The 19,195-nt window shown below is 38.8% G+C and overlaps 1 protein-coding gene across 6 annotated transcripts in view; it reads left to right on the forward strand.

Annotated features, from left to right (window-relative positions):
- The first annotated feature begins 481 nt into the window (after positions 1–481).
- GTDC1 (glycosyltransferase like domain containing 1) overlaps positions 482–19,195 on the forward strand; it is a 266,961-nt gene continuing 248,247 nt past the window's right edge. For 5 of the 6 annotated variants that reach the window (XM_054044312.1, XM_054044317.1, XM_054044314.1 and 2 more), the window contains exons 1-2: positions 482–571; positions 4,977–5,109. The gene's annotated coding sequence lies outside the window, so the exon portion shown is untranslated. Of the gene's footprint in view, positions 572–1,180; positions 1,338–4,976; positions 5,110–19,195 lie in introns of those variants that run through there. The other variant, XM_054044313.1, reaches the window with a different exon arrangement.

Here is a 19,195-nt window from a genome sequence, read left to right on the forward strand (position 1 = left end):
GTCCTTTAAAGGTGGCGCAGTTGGTCACCTTAATGCCAGAGAGAGCTTAGCGGCCAAATTTAACCCTGGCACAGTTGGCCTAAGTCCCCAGAAGCCAAGTGGAGGTGCAGTTGTTTCCCCCAGGGCTGAATTTGCCCCACGTGCGGACTGTGTGTGAAGTGCTCTGGATCCTTAGGGAGGAGGGCACACAAACCCTGTACAGGTGAGCTATGATTTTAGAGGCTAGGGTTTAACATGGGGGCCAGACGCCTATAAGGATGGAGGGCAACAGTGGAGGAGCTCGGGTCGGGGCGGCTCTGCCTCTGCGTGACCGGGGGGGGGGGGAATTGCAGGGGGCAGGTTTTCTAGGGCGGGAGGCAGCCTTCTGCCAGGGGTGTGTCCGTGAGAAATTCAGAAACGTCTCCCTCATGCAAAAGAGGCAGCTGGGACCGGGGCAGCGGCTCCGCGCGAGAGGGGAAAGGCGGGCAGGCGGGAGGGGGAAGCCGAGCCTCTTGCGTGCTGAGGCGAGGGCGGGGCAGGAACGCTAGCACGTCGGTGCCGCCGCCGGCCTCCAGGCGGGATTGAGGAGGAGGTGAGTTCCCTCGGGGGCGGGGGGGCTGGTGAGGAGCGGGGCCGCGTGATGAGAGCAGCCCGGGAGGGAAGGGGTCAGCGCGGAGAGGCCGAGGCGGCCGGAAGGAGAACGGGGCAGACAGCGGCCGAGGGCGGAGGGGGACGGGCCCAGGCAGGGCTGCTCTCCTGAGGGGAGGCGGAGAGCGGCAACTGCTGGCCTGGGACTGTGTGCGGCGTCTAACATGGCTCCCCAGCACCCGCAGCTCGCAGGCGGCCCGTGGCAGGGGAGCTGCTGATCTAGGGGTGCAGCCGCCCCGGCTGCCCCTTAGGTGGCTCCTGAGCACTGGGAGCGGCCTCTGGGCAGGGGGAACTGCTACTGCTGATCCGGGGTGCAGCCCCTAACGTGGCCCCTGTTCCCCACGGTGGCTGCTGGGGACGTGGGGTTGCAGCCTCCCCTGCAGCCCCTAAGGGGCGGCCAGCACCCACAGCTAACGGGCGACTCTGCTCCTGGCGATCAGGGGGTGCAGGCTCCCCAGGAAGCCCCTCAGAGCTACGGCTCAGGAGGGGCCTCAGACTGGGGAGCTGCTGCTGTGTAGGAGGAACAGCTTTGCCAGTGCCCTGGTATGGGTCTCCCATTTGCCATGTGCTGCTCACAGATATGGGGAGCCCCTGTAGGGGGGAAAGTATGCGGCCTTTATAATGATTTCTAAGCAGCACCTTCACTATTTACAGGCCCAGGTCAAAAGTGGGGTGAGAGAAACCCAATGCTCTCAAAGGAGGCTGATCAGGTACACACAATTCAAAAGGCTCCACTGTGGGGGGACCTGGGGGAGCTGCTGGAACTCTTGAGGGTGGGGTGTGTGCATTGCACCCTCTTCAGGAGCTTAGCATTACTGTGCAGCAACTGCATGCAGTCTTTCAGAAGGGGAGAAAAAAGACATAACGGAAATAATACTTGTGCCACTGGTCAGAGTACTCGTGCACAAGTTCAGCAGTCTGACATAAGGGGAATTGGTGTGCTGATCGTGTTATGTGCTTAGCTGCCTAACTTGGTTTTCCAACTTTCGCATACAGTTCATCTCACAGGCACGGGGATATAGCGGAAGCTATTGCTGGTGCTCAGAACATATGCAGCTTCTGCAATAGTCTGGTGCAGGCCTCAAGGAGCCCAGACACAGTTCAATATCACAATGAGAATGTGAAATTAATGTGTTTTTTTTTTTTTTTCTTAAATAGCTTTTAATAAAAATGACTGTAAGCGCTCTGGGGCAGGGTCTGTCTCTGTTTGTGTGTTTATGAAGAGCAGTGTAAAATTGGGCTCCAATCTTGAGATGCTACCGTCATACAATTAATAAAATATTAAGTTTTTTAAAATAATTACACTCTTGACAAGAAAGCCCCCCATGTAAATCAAACAAAAATCGCACAAAAGTTGAAACCCATGCAAAAAAATACAGCGTGAAATTGTTTTAAAACAAAAGACGAATGAAAGGAGAATTCAGTTTAAAAAATAAATATATTTTAAAATGTGATTTTAAATTAAAGCACTATCAGAAAATATTTCATAATAATGGGATGTTTCAAGAAAAACTTTTAAAATTAATCCCAAATTAAAGGGAGTTTTTCTCACATAAATAAGTTTAGTAGATCTAACCAGATCTTTTAACACATGACTGTGTGATGGTGGGAATAGTAAACTAGAGGAAATGAATGCAAGTACACAGACTTTATTTAAGAGGAGGAAGGAAAAGTTTGGATACAGGAGCAAGTCCATTATAATGGATGCTGACTTTATTTTGGATTTTTTTTCTACTCTAGTTCTTAGGTGCTAGCCATACATTAAGTTAGTTTAAAGTTTAGCACAGTGGTTAGGTAAAGATGAGCAGCAGATTGCAGTATTGTGTATAACAATGGGTTGGTATTATTCAATAGAACTGTTTTATTGGACTCTATTAACCTTAAGCCTTCACCATGACAGGACTTTCATGTAAGAACGCACATGCAAAGTGCAATATTGAATTTTAATTAGAGCTTTCAAGATCTGAAGTGGAATGTATTCTTATCATTTCCCTCTCCCTTTTAATGTACATTTTTCTTAGAAGTCTAGACTTAGTAAAAATACTTTGGTGTTGGAGATTCCATTACATCAGATGTATGAGTTTGTATAATCTCAGTGTCAGAAGTCAGTTTTGATAAAGTAAAATAAGGACAAATTCAAATGTACAATTTGATTTTAGATTTATACCCCAACAGTGTGTAGAAAGATGAATATAACCTTATATATGATTGAATCCCAATTGTTAGAATCTTTCTTGCTAGTGATTGGCCAGACTGACTCCTTGTCTATTGACTAAAGATTAGCTAAGCATATTTAGTGTTGCCCAAGTAGTTTGGATAATTAATATTCTAAGGTTTTATTTTTCTTTATGAACTTTGGAATACTTTCATGTTAGTTAGGGGAACTTTTTGAAACTGCAGCTAAAAATAAATCATTCAAGAAAAACATAACTATGAATTTCACATACTGTTCCTGCATAAGTCAGAGCATAAATTGCATACAGTGTTCAGAAGGAACATGTCTGTCTTATGTGGGCATTTTTGTTGATGTGGGCGGAATTTAGATATGCTTAGTTATGTGCAATATTCAAATAAATACACTGAATAAATAATATTTATTCTAATAAATATTATTGCTAACAATAGGAATAATGGGGCCTTAATCTTGATTGGGCCCTCTGGATGCTTCCATAGTGGTAATAATAGTAATATTGCATATGGAATAATGTAATATGAAGGCAATAACAAAATAAGGCAGAAAATTGCAAGACCTCAAATGTGTGGATATCTGGTCCTTGATAGATTGGCTGTACAGTATATCTAATTTCAAAAACAGTCAAACATGGGGGTGGGGGTCAATGAACTATAAACAATTCTCATTATATATGATTCTAAGAATCTTGGCAGTGCTAGTAACATGCTGCCAGTATTTTAACAAGAAGTGCCCATAAAATTTCCCTCATTTGACTGTGATAAATCCTGTGTACCAAATCTGTAAGGGACAGCAAAATCATGCTAATCTTTGGTGGCAGAATTTTTAACAGCAGGCTCTTGAGAACCTCCCCCACCTAAGGCATCAGTAGGCAGTGCAGTTAGCAGCGATAATGCACAGCTTTACTTCTATAAGAACACATATCCCAGTGTTAATGTCACTTCTGAATAGATATATCTCAAAGTATGTGTCTTAAATGTACACCTTAGCTATCCATATTGCTGCACATCAGATGTGAAAGTAAAAATAAATGTGTGAAGCTCCACACAGACTTGTATGGATTTCTGCAAATCTGAAAACCACATCTCCAAACTATCTATTATCCCAAATTCTCTCTCTCTCACACACACAATTTCACACACACATGTTTTTAGTTGACCTTCAGTGTTTCCTACAAGCAGGACATCAAAGTTCTTATCTATTTACAAATGACAATAAATAGGCTTCCCTATACTTAAAATATGGCCAATGCAACAGATTTGGGATATGAGTAATTATGTGGCGTTCAAATGAGGGATGGAGGAATATGAAAGTGTAATTTATTAAAGAAATATAGTACTTAGAATAAATGAATGAGGTCAGTTCCTATTTGTGTTAGCTTGTGCCCCCCAAAACAGTAATCCACAGGATTAAGATAAGAGGAGCAGAAGCAACGGTGGGGCTCTTAGATTTTAAAATAAGGTTACTGCCATAATAATATTACTGATAGATGCGAAGTATGATTATCCAAAGCCTTCTCACCAGTATTACAGATGCTGCAAGATTTAATGCCATCCTTGTAATTTATGAAACTAACCTCAAGCAAGTAAGTAAGGGTGGACACATCACTGTGTTAATGATAAGCCTGAGAAATAGAGGATTTAGATGTTTTAAGATTTGAAATCTTTCTCTCTCACACACATGCACATGCACACAGAGTTCAAGATTAATAACACCAAAGATTTAACTGTTCATAGGTCACCTGTAGCATTATATTCCAGTTTTGTCCTGGGACTACTTCTAGGGATTTAGGTGCCAAAACTGTTCAACTACTTGGACCCCCTGAGACTGACAGTAAAAGTGCTAATAGCAATTATGGTATTGGTAATTTTCTAGGAAAACTGTCCACTATGAACTAGCGTGCAACGGCATGTTCACATCCTCTAGTGAAAAGCCATTTTATATTAATATCTTAAGGTCACTACTGACTATATGCTGGATTCAGACTCGTGACCTCCAGGTGAAAGCTGCCAATCCCTTAGGCTCTTCATTATTTACCCATGGAAGGAAGATTTACTGAATCATTGTTACATAATAGATGCTGCTCACATTGGCAGGGTTGAATGATCAGAGGTATGGGAGTGAAAGAGGAGTATAACTGTTAATATTTATTTTTTAGCTCTAAAAAGACGAAGAAAGATCTTCTCATTTCCAGAGTAACTGGAGACTGCACTTTTGCCTGCATCTTATTCCGCCTTTCTCCAAGTGAAATAAACTATACAGTTTTGCCTGTATAACTGCTTCTCCAGTAGGTAAGTGTAGACAGCCCTAAGTAAACTCCCTTAAAAGAATATGTTTTGGTTGTCATAAAGTCGGTTTTCTTTTTGGTTGTGATTTAAATATAAAGAGAGGATTTATGGAGATGACTATAAGGTTCCATTGCCCTAATTGCTCACTACATCTGGCACGGCATAAAAATTGTTCTCACTTGTACCTAAAACAATTACCTTTATTTTTTATTTATTCTATCTGCTTTTTGTAAAATCAATGGTCATGTTAAATGCTTAAATACCAAATATGCAAATTTAGAGATCAATATATGATTTTTTTTGTATTTCTTATAATAGATATCTGGTATGCTGTTTGAGGGAGTCATCTAAGTCTTTAATAATTTTGACTACTCACTAGTTAAAGTATGTTATCTCTTATTAGAGAAATATATATTTATCTTTTAAAAATATTGTGTTTCTTTTTGAAGAAATAATAGCTGAGGATTGTAAAAGTAGCAATTTTGGAAGTGAATCTAGATTTTTTTTCGAACGGTATGGTTTAAAACTGAATTGTGAAGAAAACAGGAAAACGATGCCAATATCTGTGTTTAAAAAAAAAAAAAAAAAAATTCTCAGATATGTGTTTTCCTGTATGCTTTGTTTACTATTTTAAGACTGAGTGATGCCATTTAAACTATCATTTTTCAATTGGAATTATTTTAAAAATATTGCCAATAATTAGCATTTCACTCAGTCATGACCCAGGTGACTTGCAAAAATCCCATTACTTTCAGCAGTACTGTGTGTGTGTGGAATGTCTTCACTAATCAGGCTTAAGAGGAGCACTCAGCAAATTTACCACTGAAACTTGTCTTTTAAAAAAAAAAAAAAAAAAAAAGTTTGGACATGTGACATCTATACCCCTCCATGCCTTATTCCTCTTCCACTGTGAGAGCACAGTATATACAATTCTTGGATATCATAACTATCATGGAATCTCACTGGAACTTGGAGCTGGCCACCATGTATCCTGTTTTTATAATGTGTGACTTTAAAAAAAGTTTAACCATGCAGTATGCTTTTACAAAGTCATTACCCAGCAGTGGTGGTTTCATTGTAGCACTGATATCACAGTGCTGTTCATACTGTACATTTAATTCTATAGTAAAATATTATCATTATTATGTTCTCCTGGGAGTAGCTTGTCAGTAGAGAAGAGAGAAATGCACTTGCAGGATGTGTGGACAATCTTCTCAATGAGTCAGAACCTCTGGAAAGCAGTAGCCACTGGTGAAGAGCTAATTATTCCATGTGAAATTATATAAGGAGCCTTAGCCCTGACTCTACTTCATTTCCTTTCCTGTGACAGGATTTGAGATTTCTGAAGTTACTTTCTCCTTATTTCTCTGTACTATGTATTTTATTTACTATTTCTTATATGAAGGGTTATTTGCTGTTGTTAAAAACATAACAATTTGTTTTAGTATTAAATATTTCTAGTTAGAATTAGGCTCTACACAGTTATCCAATTTGAACATTTCGATTTGCTTTCTAGGTTCAGACTGGTCATTTTCCATTGCCTTCCCTGTAACTTGACTTCAGTTCCCCAGTAGAGGATTTGTGTGCTTGGCGTTTAAATGCTTCATGTGATAGTGATGATTATTTTCTGACCATCTTTTCCACTGCCTTGTGTGTTTAGAAAAAGACATATATCAAAGGCCCATTTGGGCCTGCAAGGAACAGGAAAGTCACCTCCTTTTTTTTCCTGATAGAGAGGGCTAATTACTAGCAGACCAATCAGACTGCTTCCACTTTAGAGTAGTTTTGGCAGAGTGCTTTAAAAGCACAAAAGGAGTAAAGGAAGCAGTTTGGATCTGATGTGGGTTCTGAAGGTTCCCTCAAAGAAGCCAAGGAGAAAATAGTTGCAGACTATTGAAGGATCCAGGGGCTCTGGCACATAATAAGAGAAAAGTGCTGTGAATCTGAGCATTCTTCCTGTTGCATTAAGATACAAAGAAGCACAGTAGGAACAGATCCAAAGTTGCACCATTATAGAGAAAGTCTCAACATTTTTAGAAACAGTTGCAGGTGATAGCTTATTGTCAGGTATCTCAGTTCCTCTTGAGATGCTGAACATAAAATTCTATCTGTATTGACTATCTTGTCAGAACTGGGTCCTGAGTCAGTTTCATGAAGGGGTTTGATACAATCTTGATTTACAGTGCATTTTTATGAAGGATTATCAGAAGATAGCCCATCATAATCTTCTGCTTCCTCTGTGCAGCTCTGTAGGGTTTCTCACCCTTCAGATCTTGAGTAAGGTCTCATTGCCATCAGGAATAGAATTTAACGTTAGTTCCAGGGCTCTCAGATCTAGAGAACTCCTTCCTTGAATTATTCCCTGAAGATGTCTGTAGACACACGCTCTTTATTAAGATATCCACATCTCCCTGGATGTCTAAATAAAGGGGACAGGTTGCAGGACTCACATTGTTTGTAGGAAACCCGTGTTTCTTGGTTCTATTAGTGAATGTGGGCTCTGCGAACACAAGATTATTCTGATAAACAGCATAAGGACTAAGTTCAAGAATTTTCCATTTGAGGAACCTGTTTTCTTCACCTCAGAGTTAGGGTTGTTTCGTTCTTTGGATAGAGGGAAATTGACTCAATACAGACAGGTTCCAGAGGAATACCGCTTCTTGTTAGAGAGCTGCTGAATACTACAAATCTGATCAGAAGCAGTTTTTCTTCTCAAAGCAGAAAGAGAAGCAGCAGAAACTGAAAACAACTTCTTTGGCAACTTGAGATCCTTTTATTATTATTGTCTTGAGACAGCTAATTTGGGGTGGCACCTAATAACTTCAGCCAATTGTGGCATTTTCCCCTCTCTCTAGTCTCCTTTTTGGAAAATTTGTCAGGTGTCATAGAGTGGAATTACCTTGGACAGCTGGCTACTAGAGATAATTCAAACCGGCTGTTGCGTCAAATTCCACTCTGTGTCTTCTCCAAACCCTTCATCACAGTCCTGCTTCAGGGATCCTTCTCATGAGAAAGTGCTGAGAGACAATGTGACCTTTCTTTTCCAACTGAGAGCAATAGAAGAGGCAGTCCCGCAGCATTAAGAGAGGAAGGGGTTCAATTCTCACTATTTCTTGACGATAAGAGGAAGTTACATGCGAGAGTCAATAAAATTGAATAAGTAGATTAAAAAAAATCAAATTCTGTAAGGTGACACTACCATTATTTTATCGGGGATGCCGGTAGCATATGTATGTATGTATGTAATCTTTAATTACGTGATCATGTACTGTTCTTTTTCCATAAGACAGCAGTCTCATTCATTATAGAAGATGCATAGCTCATCCATTGGAAGAGCACTGGAGAGAACCAAATAAGTCTCCTAAATTGTTTGAAAATAAATTCAGGGGGTAAAACATTTTTGTTTAGAGTTTGTCTGAACTGTTTTCATACAAATTGTTATAATCTTGCAGATGTCAACCTGAAGATTTTAGAGCACATTCCTCCAGATCCAAAGCAGCCTCCTCAGTATGTATGAGGAATGTCTTTATGCAAGGCTCCTACCTGGAGTTCAAGTCATGTCTTTATGCAGAATTACTCTTTTGACTCATCAGCTAGATCGGATGCCAGAGAGAGCAGTTTTGCAAGCTTTAATTGATCATTTCTAGGCCCACCTTCATCAAAGTTGTTACTGCTAGTTCCTCTCCCACAAATATTTCTGTAACATACATTACCTTAAGAAGAAAGGTTGCTTACTAATAACTATAGTTCTTTGAGTAGATTGTCATTATAGATGTATGTTTCCTACTATGTGCCTCTCTGTTTGGGAGTCTTCATTAAATTCTGAGTAAGTGAAAAGGGACAGAAGTAGGGTTAGAGTGCTTTATGCAGAATGTTTAGTTCTGTGGTAGAACTTGCATGTGGCCCCAACAGTTACTGTTTTCTAGTGGGTTCGGACTTGTGGCCATCGGTGTATGCATATCTCAGAAGCGGGGAAGTATGATGATAATCTATTTGAAGAACTATATTTATTATTAAGGAAACTTTAGACATATGCTCAGATACTAAACTAATGAGCAGCCTGAAAATAAATTAATAAAATAAAATTCTGACCTAGAAAGGCAATCCATATATATACTAGATCTATCACTGTAGTATCTGAGAATCTTGCATATTTTCAAAAGAAACTAATGGAATCTCAGTTTCTTTTTCTCCAACTTCAAGGTGAAAGGAAGCTTAAAAAGTATTTCTTTCCTTATTTCAGTTCATTTGAACATCTGTGTTGCTTTAATATAGGTTTTTGTATTTCAATAGTATTATATTCCTGATATGATACCACTGTTCTTGAAATTTTCTAATATTACAGAATCCTTCACTAAGGTCCATTCTCATACATGCTCTTAACAGTTTTTGACTTTTTTTAATAGCTTGTTCTAAAATGTGAATTTTGAAAGTGTGGTAAGTATATTCTACTCACAATGTAGTATAGATTTTATAACTTAGAATCTACACTTATTACAAGTGTTATTTTCAAGTATTAATATATTTATGCATGTCTCAGTCTAGTTTAATGAGGGTATATCATTTGTGTAGCTGTTAAAATGAATAACCAATAAAAGAAAACATTGCACTAATAAACAAGAGATGGCTGGAGTTAGCTCCACTAACTGAAACAATTTACTTCATCCATCTTCAGTGTTTCTTAGCAACACAAAGTACTCTTACCGAGGGCGCTTTCACGGACTTTCACATCTTTCTTCAAATATAGCTTTGGTAGTATTTTATATGACCTGAAGTTCGTCCATCTGTCCTGAAGCTCCCAATGCTTTTCCAATGCTTCCAATGATCAAATGATCTTACATACATTTTTTCAGCTTAATAACACACAAGTTGACTAGAGAATCATTCAACATGTCAGGTTTTCCAAAGGGTTCTGGGAAATTATTTGCTGTTCTGTATAGCAAAGCTAAACGTTATTGAAAATGTGTTATAGTTTCATAATAAAACAAATAAGAAAAATGTTGGCTTGGGAACTAACTAAATATTTTCAGATAGCCCTAGCCTCAAGGCTTGGATTGCTTGTAATAAAAGGGTAGCTTTGATATCTTTTGGTGAATTGACTAGTATTCTGTTTAAATCATAATTTATGAAAATACCGGCTTGATACAGAATGTTACATTATCAGATTGTTCATGTGCAAGAATTGCATTAATGTGTGGCTGACATTTTCAGTGTTTATTTCATGAGAGGTTAGTAAACCATTGCTTCTCTGAATGTGCTTTCTAACAACTCAGAGGTTGCTGTTGATACTTTAGGATCCTTCCTCCATTTCTTGCTTTCCATTTTATAATGTGAGAGAAACCGATGCTGGTCTTTTAGATCACTGAGTAACATCTGCTGGGGAAATTCAGCTTGCTTAAGGAGCCCCTTTAGATACATAGCAGAAAGCATTGTTATGTGAATATTGGGAACAAATTTTGATTTCATTCTACAAGACTGTATATAACTTTTGTTACAGGAAATAATGTGCTCTGAATTTTCAGTAAATTGCACAGAAAACTTCTGTGATTGTGTAATATGCTTTAATGACTGTCTTGCTCTGAGAGACAGACATTTTTTAGAAGTCTTAGGATAAAAGTTTCTTATAATAGTGTGTAGTAATAAGTGGTTGAAAAATTTTGTGGTGAGTTAATTTCTTATTTTTTACATAAGCAGAATAATCACTAAGGTATATGGCAATTATTATGAATAGTACCCAAAAACTGCAGAAACCTTAGCTTTGTTCATCTCTACAATTCAAAAAATGCTGTATTGCAGCAAACAATCTGGCTATGATGCTAACTTTTTTGTTAGTGAATGTACACACATTCTTACGGTGTTGGTGTGCATGTGGTGTGCAAGAACATTGGTATCCTATCCAGAATATACTACTATTTAATAAAAAAAAAAATTAAAGCAACATAGATGATCACATCTGTATCTAAAAGATAAATATGAGAGAGAAAAGACTTGATGGGATAGTGTTTTATGAAGGTTTTATCAGCATCTTCATGGATTGTGAAGACACAAAGAAATATATGTTGTTCTAGTGTCTGCGAATCAAATCTGTACATCTCACCATCCTATCATGCATTAGGCGTATGAGACATATGTTAAAACTTCTCACAGTGCTCCTTGTACAGACGCCAGTCTTTTGTGAGTGGACTCCATCACTGGCTCACCTGGGCTTCCAAGCCAATGGGTCTGGTCTAGTCTAGTCATTGTTTCTAGCTCTGAGACCCTAAGGGACACTCTATTTACTATTTCTAGCTCTGGGATCCTAGGGCACACGCTCAGCCCTCTTGTCTGATACCCTTCCTTGGAATGTTGGGTGCTCTGTCCAGCCATGTTTGACCCTGAAATCAGTGTCTACGATCTCCTGACACCCCACGCCCCCAGTCACATACATGTGCTCCCCCATATCTGTACATAGGCTATGGGCACTCTGGGCTTCTAATTGAACCCCTTTAGGGACAGTGTGGTAGAAAAGCAAGAAACATAGGCTTAGGAAAGGAATTTCTTAATCACAGTGACTTTACTCTTAAAGTACTTGAGAGTTACAGGACTTTGAAAATGATGGAAGTCCTGAGACACATCCTCTCCTAGTCTGATCTCCCCCTTCCTATGAGTCTGAGGTTTATTAACCTTATAGGCTGAACAGGGCCCTTCCTGCACTCTCCTTTTTCTGCTTGACCTGCTTACATGTAGTGATGGTGGCCTCCCCCTTGCACAGAGCAGGACCCTGCTCTATTGCTGTGCCACAGGCTCCACCTGAGAAGCTACAGACATACCAGTCTTGCTTGCCCCTTCCCTCCTGTGGGGCCCTGTGTAGAAAACCCAGTATTACATAAGGCTAGACCAATAATTGAGGGACAATCACAATCGTTGGATAAAGATTGTGGTCTTGATGGCGTTTAATGTTAGTCCTTCAACAGGTGACACCTTCAAAGGGGTGTCAAACACCTTTTACAGAGAAAGCAGTAATCTGGCATGCAGCACAGTAGGTTGTCTGTTGGCAGACTTGTGCAGTCAGTGTCCAATATTTTCACACACAGAACTAGATAGGGTTCTTAATTTGACTCAGACATATCCTGCTCTGTCGTAACATATTTTACAGAAAATCTATCTTCAAAAGATTTTAGAGAGTTTTTAAAAAATGTTATTGGGACTGTTTTTTGTAACCTTCCAACTATAAAGGCAAAGTCCAATTTTAGACACCTTGGAGGGAAAGATGTAATAAATTTCATATATCTCTAAATAGCTTTTATATCGATAAGTGTTATGAATTTAAAGCCTTCTGTGTCAGAATATCCTACATCTCCGAAGGACTGGGAGATATTGGATCTGAAACCTGCCACTTATCTGGGACTGGATATTGCCCATTCTGCATGTGAGAACATTTAATTTTTTGGTCATGGTGGTGGGAAATCCCCTCATGGAGTAAAGAAGGGAACATTTCCATAGTGGGTTAACTTAAGCAAAAGGCAACTGTTTAGAGGTGCTCAGGGCTTCAGGATGTTGGAAATAGTCCTGCCGCTGATGGATTATTACAAGATTGTGAGAAGGAGGAAAGACTTCTTGTTTCCTCTCTTTTCCCCCTTCTGCACCTCTGTAAGACTGGTGCAATCTGACCATTTTTTTTGGTATGTTTCTAATATATGTACACAGCATCACAGTTATTTAGGATGTATAATGAAGAGAAGAACCGATTGTGGCAGTCAGGGCCCAAAATGTCACACTCACTTCAAAATTCTATGACTAATTAAGACACAATTCCCTACCACTTTTGTGAAAATGTTGCTTCAAGCACCTTTATTTGCAGTCTAAGCAATTCTCTTTTGTTTGGAGGGTGTAAAACTCTGACGACTTTGCTGAGCCATGCAAATGATCTTTAAAAAGGTAAATGGCTAACCTTATCAATGGGTAAGGATGACTTGTAATCAGCAACCTACAGTAGTGCTAATGAAATATTACAAAACAGATTTCCAGAAACAGTTTTTGAACTTCATCTGTGCTTTAAATACATTTTCCAAACAAATTATTTTTTTTATATTTTTCAGATATTTATTATCTCACCACATATTACAAAAAGTCCATTACTAACTTTTTGTTAATGATAGATATAAAGAAAGATTTGCCAAAGAAATAATGTGAAGATAGTTGGGATTTAATCTTGGAATTATAAGGCTCACTAGTGTTCTAGCTGCTCTTGCATCTTTTCATATGTAAGGAATGTATGTAACATTAAGGATGTGATCAATGGTGTCATTGGGAACATTTATTTTTCAGATTAAATATTCTTTGCAGCTCTTTCTTGAAAGAACACACGAGAATATTAAAGAACGAATCTGAGAAATGATCACCAATATTGAAAGGCTACAAATTGCTATTATGGCTGGGATAGTATTGCTTCCATTTGATTTTGTGAAGTGGAAAAGGAAAATCTAAGATGGAAAAGTTAAAATGTGGATCGTTGTTTATTGAGAAATTTCGCTTTTGGGGTTCACACAGTTCAGTATAACCTGTGTCCTTAACGAGACTAGAACTCATGAGGTACATAATTTAATTCTGAATTGCATCTGGATGTTTTAATGAAATAGAAGGCATACATTTTTCTATACATACAGTGTTTCTCCATTATGCATTGTGATGGCGTTTATATTATTTGGCAAATACGTATATTTTTAAGGAAAGCAGAGAAAAATGAATTGCTTGAAATTGAATGGAAAATCAGTCTCCCCATTCTCACTCAGAGTAAGCCTTCATCTTTATATTGTCAGAAAAGAGGATAGGGATATTCTGTAAATTATTGGACTTTTCTTCCCGCCAGGTAAAATTGTTCTAGGATAAATGCATTAGAGTGTTCTGGATGTTAAGTTTTTTAATTGCTAAATCATCTTTAAACATCAAATTCCCATTGTGTATTTCTTTTTCTGGTTCCAGTTGATCAGAATGTATAATAAGATTGCCCTTTAAAAGAATTCATTTGGTAGCTTTCAGACCTGATCATTCTCCAGAACAGGATATAGAAATAATAGATGTGATCCATGGGAGTGATTGCATTCTAAATTTCAATAAAGTTGTATTAAGATTGTTGTGTGAACAAGATCTCTGTGTCTGGTTAGATCCTTCCTTTCCACTCCCCTACATTGGAAATAACTTGTCCATTCAGTTATAGGGGCTTAGGGCCTGATCCAGCTCTCACTGAAGCCATCCTACAACCATCTACTGTCCATGATAGTGGCATTCAGTGTACAGGGCCTTCTTAGTGTGAACTATGTTCAAATAGCCTCCAAACTTTAGAGGTTTCTTATGTTTGCTTGGTGAAATGCATGTTCAGTGTGCTGCTTTATCTTTTAGTATTGCATTCATGCTTTTCTCTTTTCATAGACTTTTTTTTTTTTTTTTTTTTTTTTTTTTTGGTAACGGCAAGTGTATTTTGCTCACAAGATTCACATTCTCCCCTATTTTGAGATGCTATTCAGAAGCGACAGTTTTGTTCTTCAGGTAATCTGGAATGAGGATATCTGTTTACCTTGATTTTGCTTCAGATGAATTTTGATCAAGAGAAGATTTGATACTCTAGATACTGTAATTTTAAGTATTACCGTCACAGGATTCAGGAACTTAGCAAACAGAACAGGGCAATTTTGAGTGATTCATTTCCTGTCATCCAGTACCAGCTGGTAGCTGAAAGTTTAGGGACTCCCAGAACATGGGTTTGTATCCCTGACCATCTTGGCAATAGCAAAAATAGCTATTGATGGACCTAGCCTCCATGAATGTATCTAATTCTTTTTTGAAACAGTTATACTTTTGGCCTTAAGAATATCCCATGGCAACAAGTTCCACAGGTGGACTATGTGTTGTGTGAAGGAGTATCTCCTTTTTTTTGGTTTTAAACCTGCTGCCTGTTAATTTCATAAGGTGATCACTAGTTCTTGTGATATGTGAAGGGGCAAACAACACTTCTCTATTCACTTCTCCATACTGTTCTTGAGTTTATAGACCTTTGTCATATATGCCCTTAGTTGTGTATTTTCTAAACCAGTGGTTCTCAAAGCCGGTCCGCCGCTTGTTCAGGGAAAGCCCCTGGCGGGCCGGGCCAGTTTGTTGACCTGCCGCGTCTGCAGGTTCGGCCGATCGCAGCTCCCACTGGCCGCGGTTCGCCGCTCCAGGCCAATGGGGGCTGTGGGAAGCGGCGCAGGCTGAGGGATGTGCTGGCCGCCCTTCTGGAGCCCCCGTTGGCCTGGAGCGGTGAACCGCCGCCAGTGGGAGCTGCGATCGGCCGAACCTGTGGACGTGGCAAGTAAACAAACCGGCCCGGCCTGCCCGGGGCTTTCCCTGAACAAGTGGCAGTCCGGCTTTGAGAACCACTGTTCTAACCTGAACAGTCGCAGTCTTTTCAATCAGTCTTCATGTGGAAGCTGTTCTATACTCCTAATCATTTTTGTTGCCCTTCTCTGCACCTTTTTCAATTCTAAAATATCTTTTTTGAGATGGGACAATCAGAATTACATGCAGTATTCAAGATGTGAGTGTACCATGGATTTATATAGAGGCAATATGCTATTTTCTGTTTTATCATCTGTCCCTTTCCTAATGGTTCCTAACATTCTGTTCTCTTTTTTTGACTGCCACTGCACAATGAGTGGATGTTTTCAGGAAGCTATCCATGATGACTCCAAGATCTCTTTCTTGAATGGTAACAGCTAATTTGTACCCCATAGTTTTGTATGTATAGTGGGGATTTATGTTTTCCATTACTTTGTACTTTATCTGCCATTTTGTCCCCCAGTTTTGTGCGATTCCTCTGCAATCTTTGCAATCAGCTTTGGATTTAACTATCTTGAGTAATTTTGTATTGTCTGCAATTTTTGCCTCCTCACTGTTTACCACTTTTTCTAGATCACTTGTGAATATTTTAACAGCACAGGTCCCAGTACAGATCCTGGGGGACCCCACTATTTACCTCTCTGCATTATGAAAACTGACCATTTATTCCTACTCTTTGTTTTCTATCTTTTAACTAGTTACTATTTAATGAGAAGACCTTCCCTCTTATCCTGTGACTCTTTACTTTGCTTAAGAGTCTTTGGTCCCAGACCTTGTCAAAGGCTTTCTGTAAGTCCAGGTACACTATCTCAACTGGATCACATTGTCCACATGCTTGTTGACTTCCTCAAAGAATTCAAATAGATTGGTGAAGCATACTTTCCCTTTACAAAAGCTGTGTTGACACTTCCCCAATTTATCATCTTTATCTCTGTATCTGATAATTTTGTTCTCTACTGTAGTTTCAGCTAGTTTGCCTGGGGTAATGAAGTTAGGCTTACTGGCCTGTAATTACCAGAATGGTCTCTGGAGCCTTTTTTAAAAATCAGCATTACATTAGAAACTTCCAGTCATCTGGTACAGAGGCTGATTTAAGTGATAGGTTATATACCACAGTTAGAAGTCCTGCAATTTCATATTTGAATTCCTTCAGAATTCTTGGGTGAATATCATCTGGTTGTGGTGACTTATTACTGTTTAATTTATCAGTTTGTTCCAAAACCTCCTTTACTGACACCTCAATCTGGGTCAGTTCCTCAATCTTAAGCTAAAAAGAATGGATTCAATGTGGAGATCTTCCCCATATCCTTTGCAATGAAGAGTAATAAGACACAATAAAATACAGAATATGTTAAAAATAGGTGCAATAAAACCTTAGCTATACAGATGAAAACAAGAATGTAAGTGGTCCTAAATTCAAATCTTAGTAGTTTCTTTATCATCTGTTGTTGATCTTACTATGGGTGGGACCTCCTTTTCTGAGGCAGAGATTGGGCAGAGATATTTCTCCCACTTTTGGAGGGTTATGGGGAAATTGGGCAGATATTTCTTTCCCCCCAGAAGCAGGATTAGAGGGACTGTTGCAGAGGACCAGGTAGCCCCTAACAGCCATTTACTATGGGCTTGTCTACAGAGTGATACTAAGGACAATTAATCCAGATTAATCCAAACTAATGGTGTGAGTTTAAGTAGATTAATTAAACTATAATAAATCCCAGTGTGGACACTCTTATTCAGAATTAGAATAGCCTTAAAATTTGGTTTAGCTTATTTCACTTTGGAAGTGAATTAAGCGGAACTGAATTAAGGTCACTTTAATTCTGAGTAAAGAGTATCCATGCACAATTTAATGTGGTTTAACTAATCCACTTTAAATTCACACCTTCATTTAATTCAGATTAATTTTCCTGTGTATCCCTGTATAAACAAGCCCTATGGTTGTTGCTAAGGCTGACTAGGATTAGACTAAATGAAAGAGAATATGGACTTTTCTTAAATTCAGACTAATGGCAGACTTTAGTAGGAAAACCAAAGGATTCCTCCTATTGTTATAAAATGTGCAATATAATAAAGACAGTGAATTCCCTAAAAACATTTTTATATGATAGTTTATACAAACCGAGGGTGTCTTGTGAATGAATAATAGATTGCACAGATATAATCATGATTGTCGCTTGAACTGTTTAATTTATTATAGCTTCTAAAAGGCACTTGTCTGCAGCATATTCAGCTCCAAATACAGTATTAGAACATACTGCTGCAAAGTCTCTGTTTTATGTAACTTACTCAGATGGTCTCAAACCTTATAACTTTAATAGTTTTTGAGGGCAAAAGAGAGAGAATCACCTCACATAGACATTTTGCATGGAGATCCTAATTTTCATACCTGATGAGTTGGATTGCCAAAGATATGCCCATGTTTTTAGTATACTAAAATCCATTAAAATTTGTTGAGAAATATATTTGATTAGACAACTAAGAATATCTGAAGTGGAGCTGGCAGAACAGTTAGCTCCTACCAGCTTAAACCAATTTTCTGTTTTTGGATGTACAATTTCTTAGTTGTCCTACAAAGATGTATGCATGGACAGTCTTATGCACTGTGTGTAGTCTTTGTGAGCAATTTTATTGAGTTCAACATGTGTGAAGTTAAACACATGCATAATACTTTGCAGGATTGGGGCCTATGTTTTTTTCCACTTATTTTCTTCTTCATTAACGTATTGAACACCCCCTTTCTATATGTAAAATGGGTATACTGAATTAGCATGAGACATACATGTAGATAGCTCTGTGCTTCCCTAGGGTTGGTAGAGGCATTAAACGTTCCTAAAGCAGAACCCAGTTTGTAATTATTTCTGTTGTCTTTTTCTGCTTTTATTTTTTCCCATATTTGCATATCTTTTCTTTAGTGATCTTGGAGGGAACATTGATAGTGTGTATAAAAGAACCCGTCAAATACTAGCCTGTGGCCTTCTATTTCAACAGGGTTTTGACTGACTGTATACTGGAGCTTGTATTACAAACATTCACACGGGGATTTCCCTTTTTGACTATAAGAACTAAATAAGTCTTAATGCTTTCTGAACATTAGAGTCAGCATTCAACAACCATGAGGTGTTTGCTTAACAGTGTGTAGTTCACAGGAACTGATTGGTTTCACAGTGTAGGGTGGAATCATTGCCATAACCTAGTCTCTGCTGATGCATCTTATATAGCCATTTCTGCTACCTGAAGAACTCCTGCTTCCACATTTTCTGATGTTGGTACCACTACGTGCTCTGAATTAGCACATGATTTCCAGCTGATGAAAATCACTCTTGGTGTCTCAAAGATGAAACTACTAGGGTTGAGAGTCACTAAATACTATTATCCTGTGACTCTGGAGCCTAAAAGAGGGATCCTAAATGCAACCATGGTTTTGAGAAAAATCCCACATTCTGTCACTGCCAATGGAAACTATAACTGAGAAACTCCAAGATAAATAGCGAATGACATTCTCCTTGTATAGTCCACAATACATTTGCTCAAGAAAAGAAATAGTTTAAAGAACATGACATGCAGTTCCTGATGTAGAGAAAATCCCTTGTATGCCTAATACATTGGAAAACATTGTTCGAGAACAACTCATCCTGCTGTAAAATTTGCCTCTATAATATTATCAAGGTCATTATCAGCTTAGGTTATCTGCCTCATATGTATTGAACATAATGTCTGAGGTCAGCTTTCACTTGCA

This window comes from Malaclemys terrapin, chromosome 11 (genome assembly GCF_027887155.1).
Source record: "Malaclemys terrapin pileata isolate rMalTer1 chromosome 11, rMalTer1.hap1, whole genome shotgun sequence".
Classification (NCBI taxonomy): Eukaryota; Metazoa; Chordata; order Testudines; family Emydidae; genus Malaclemys; species Malaclemys terrapin.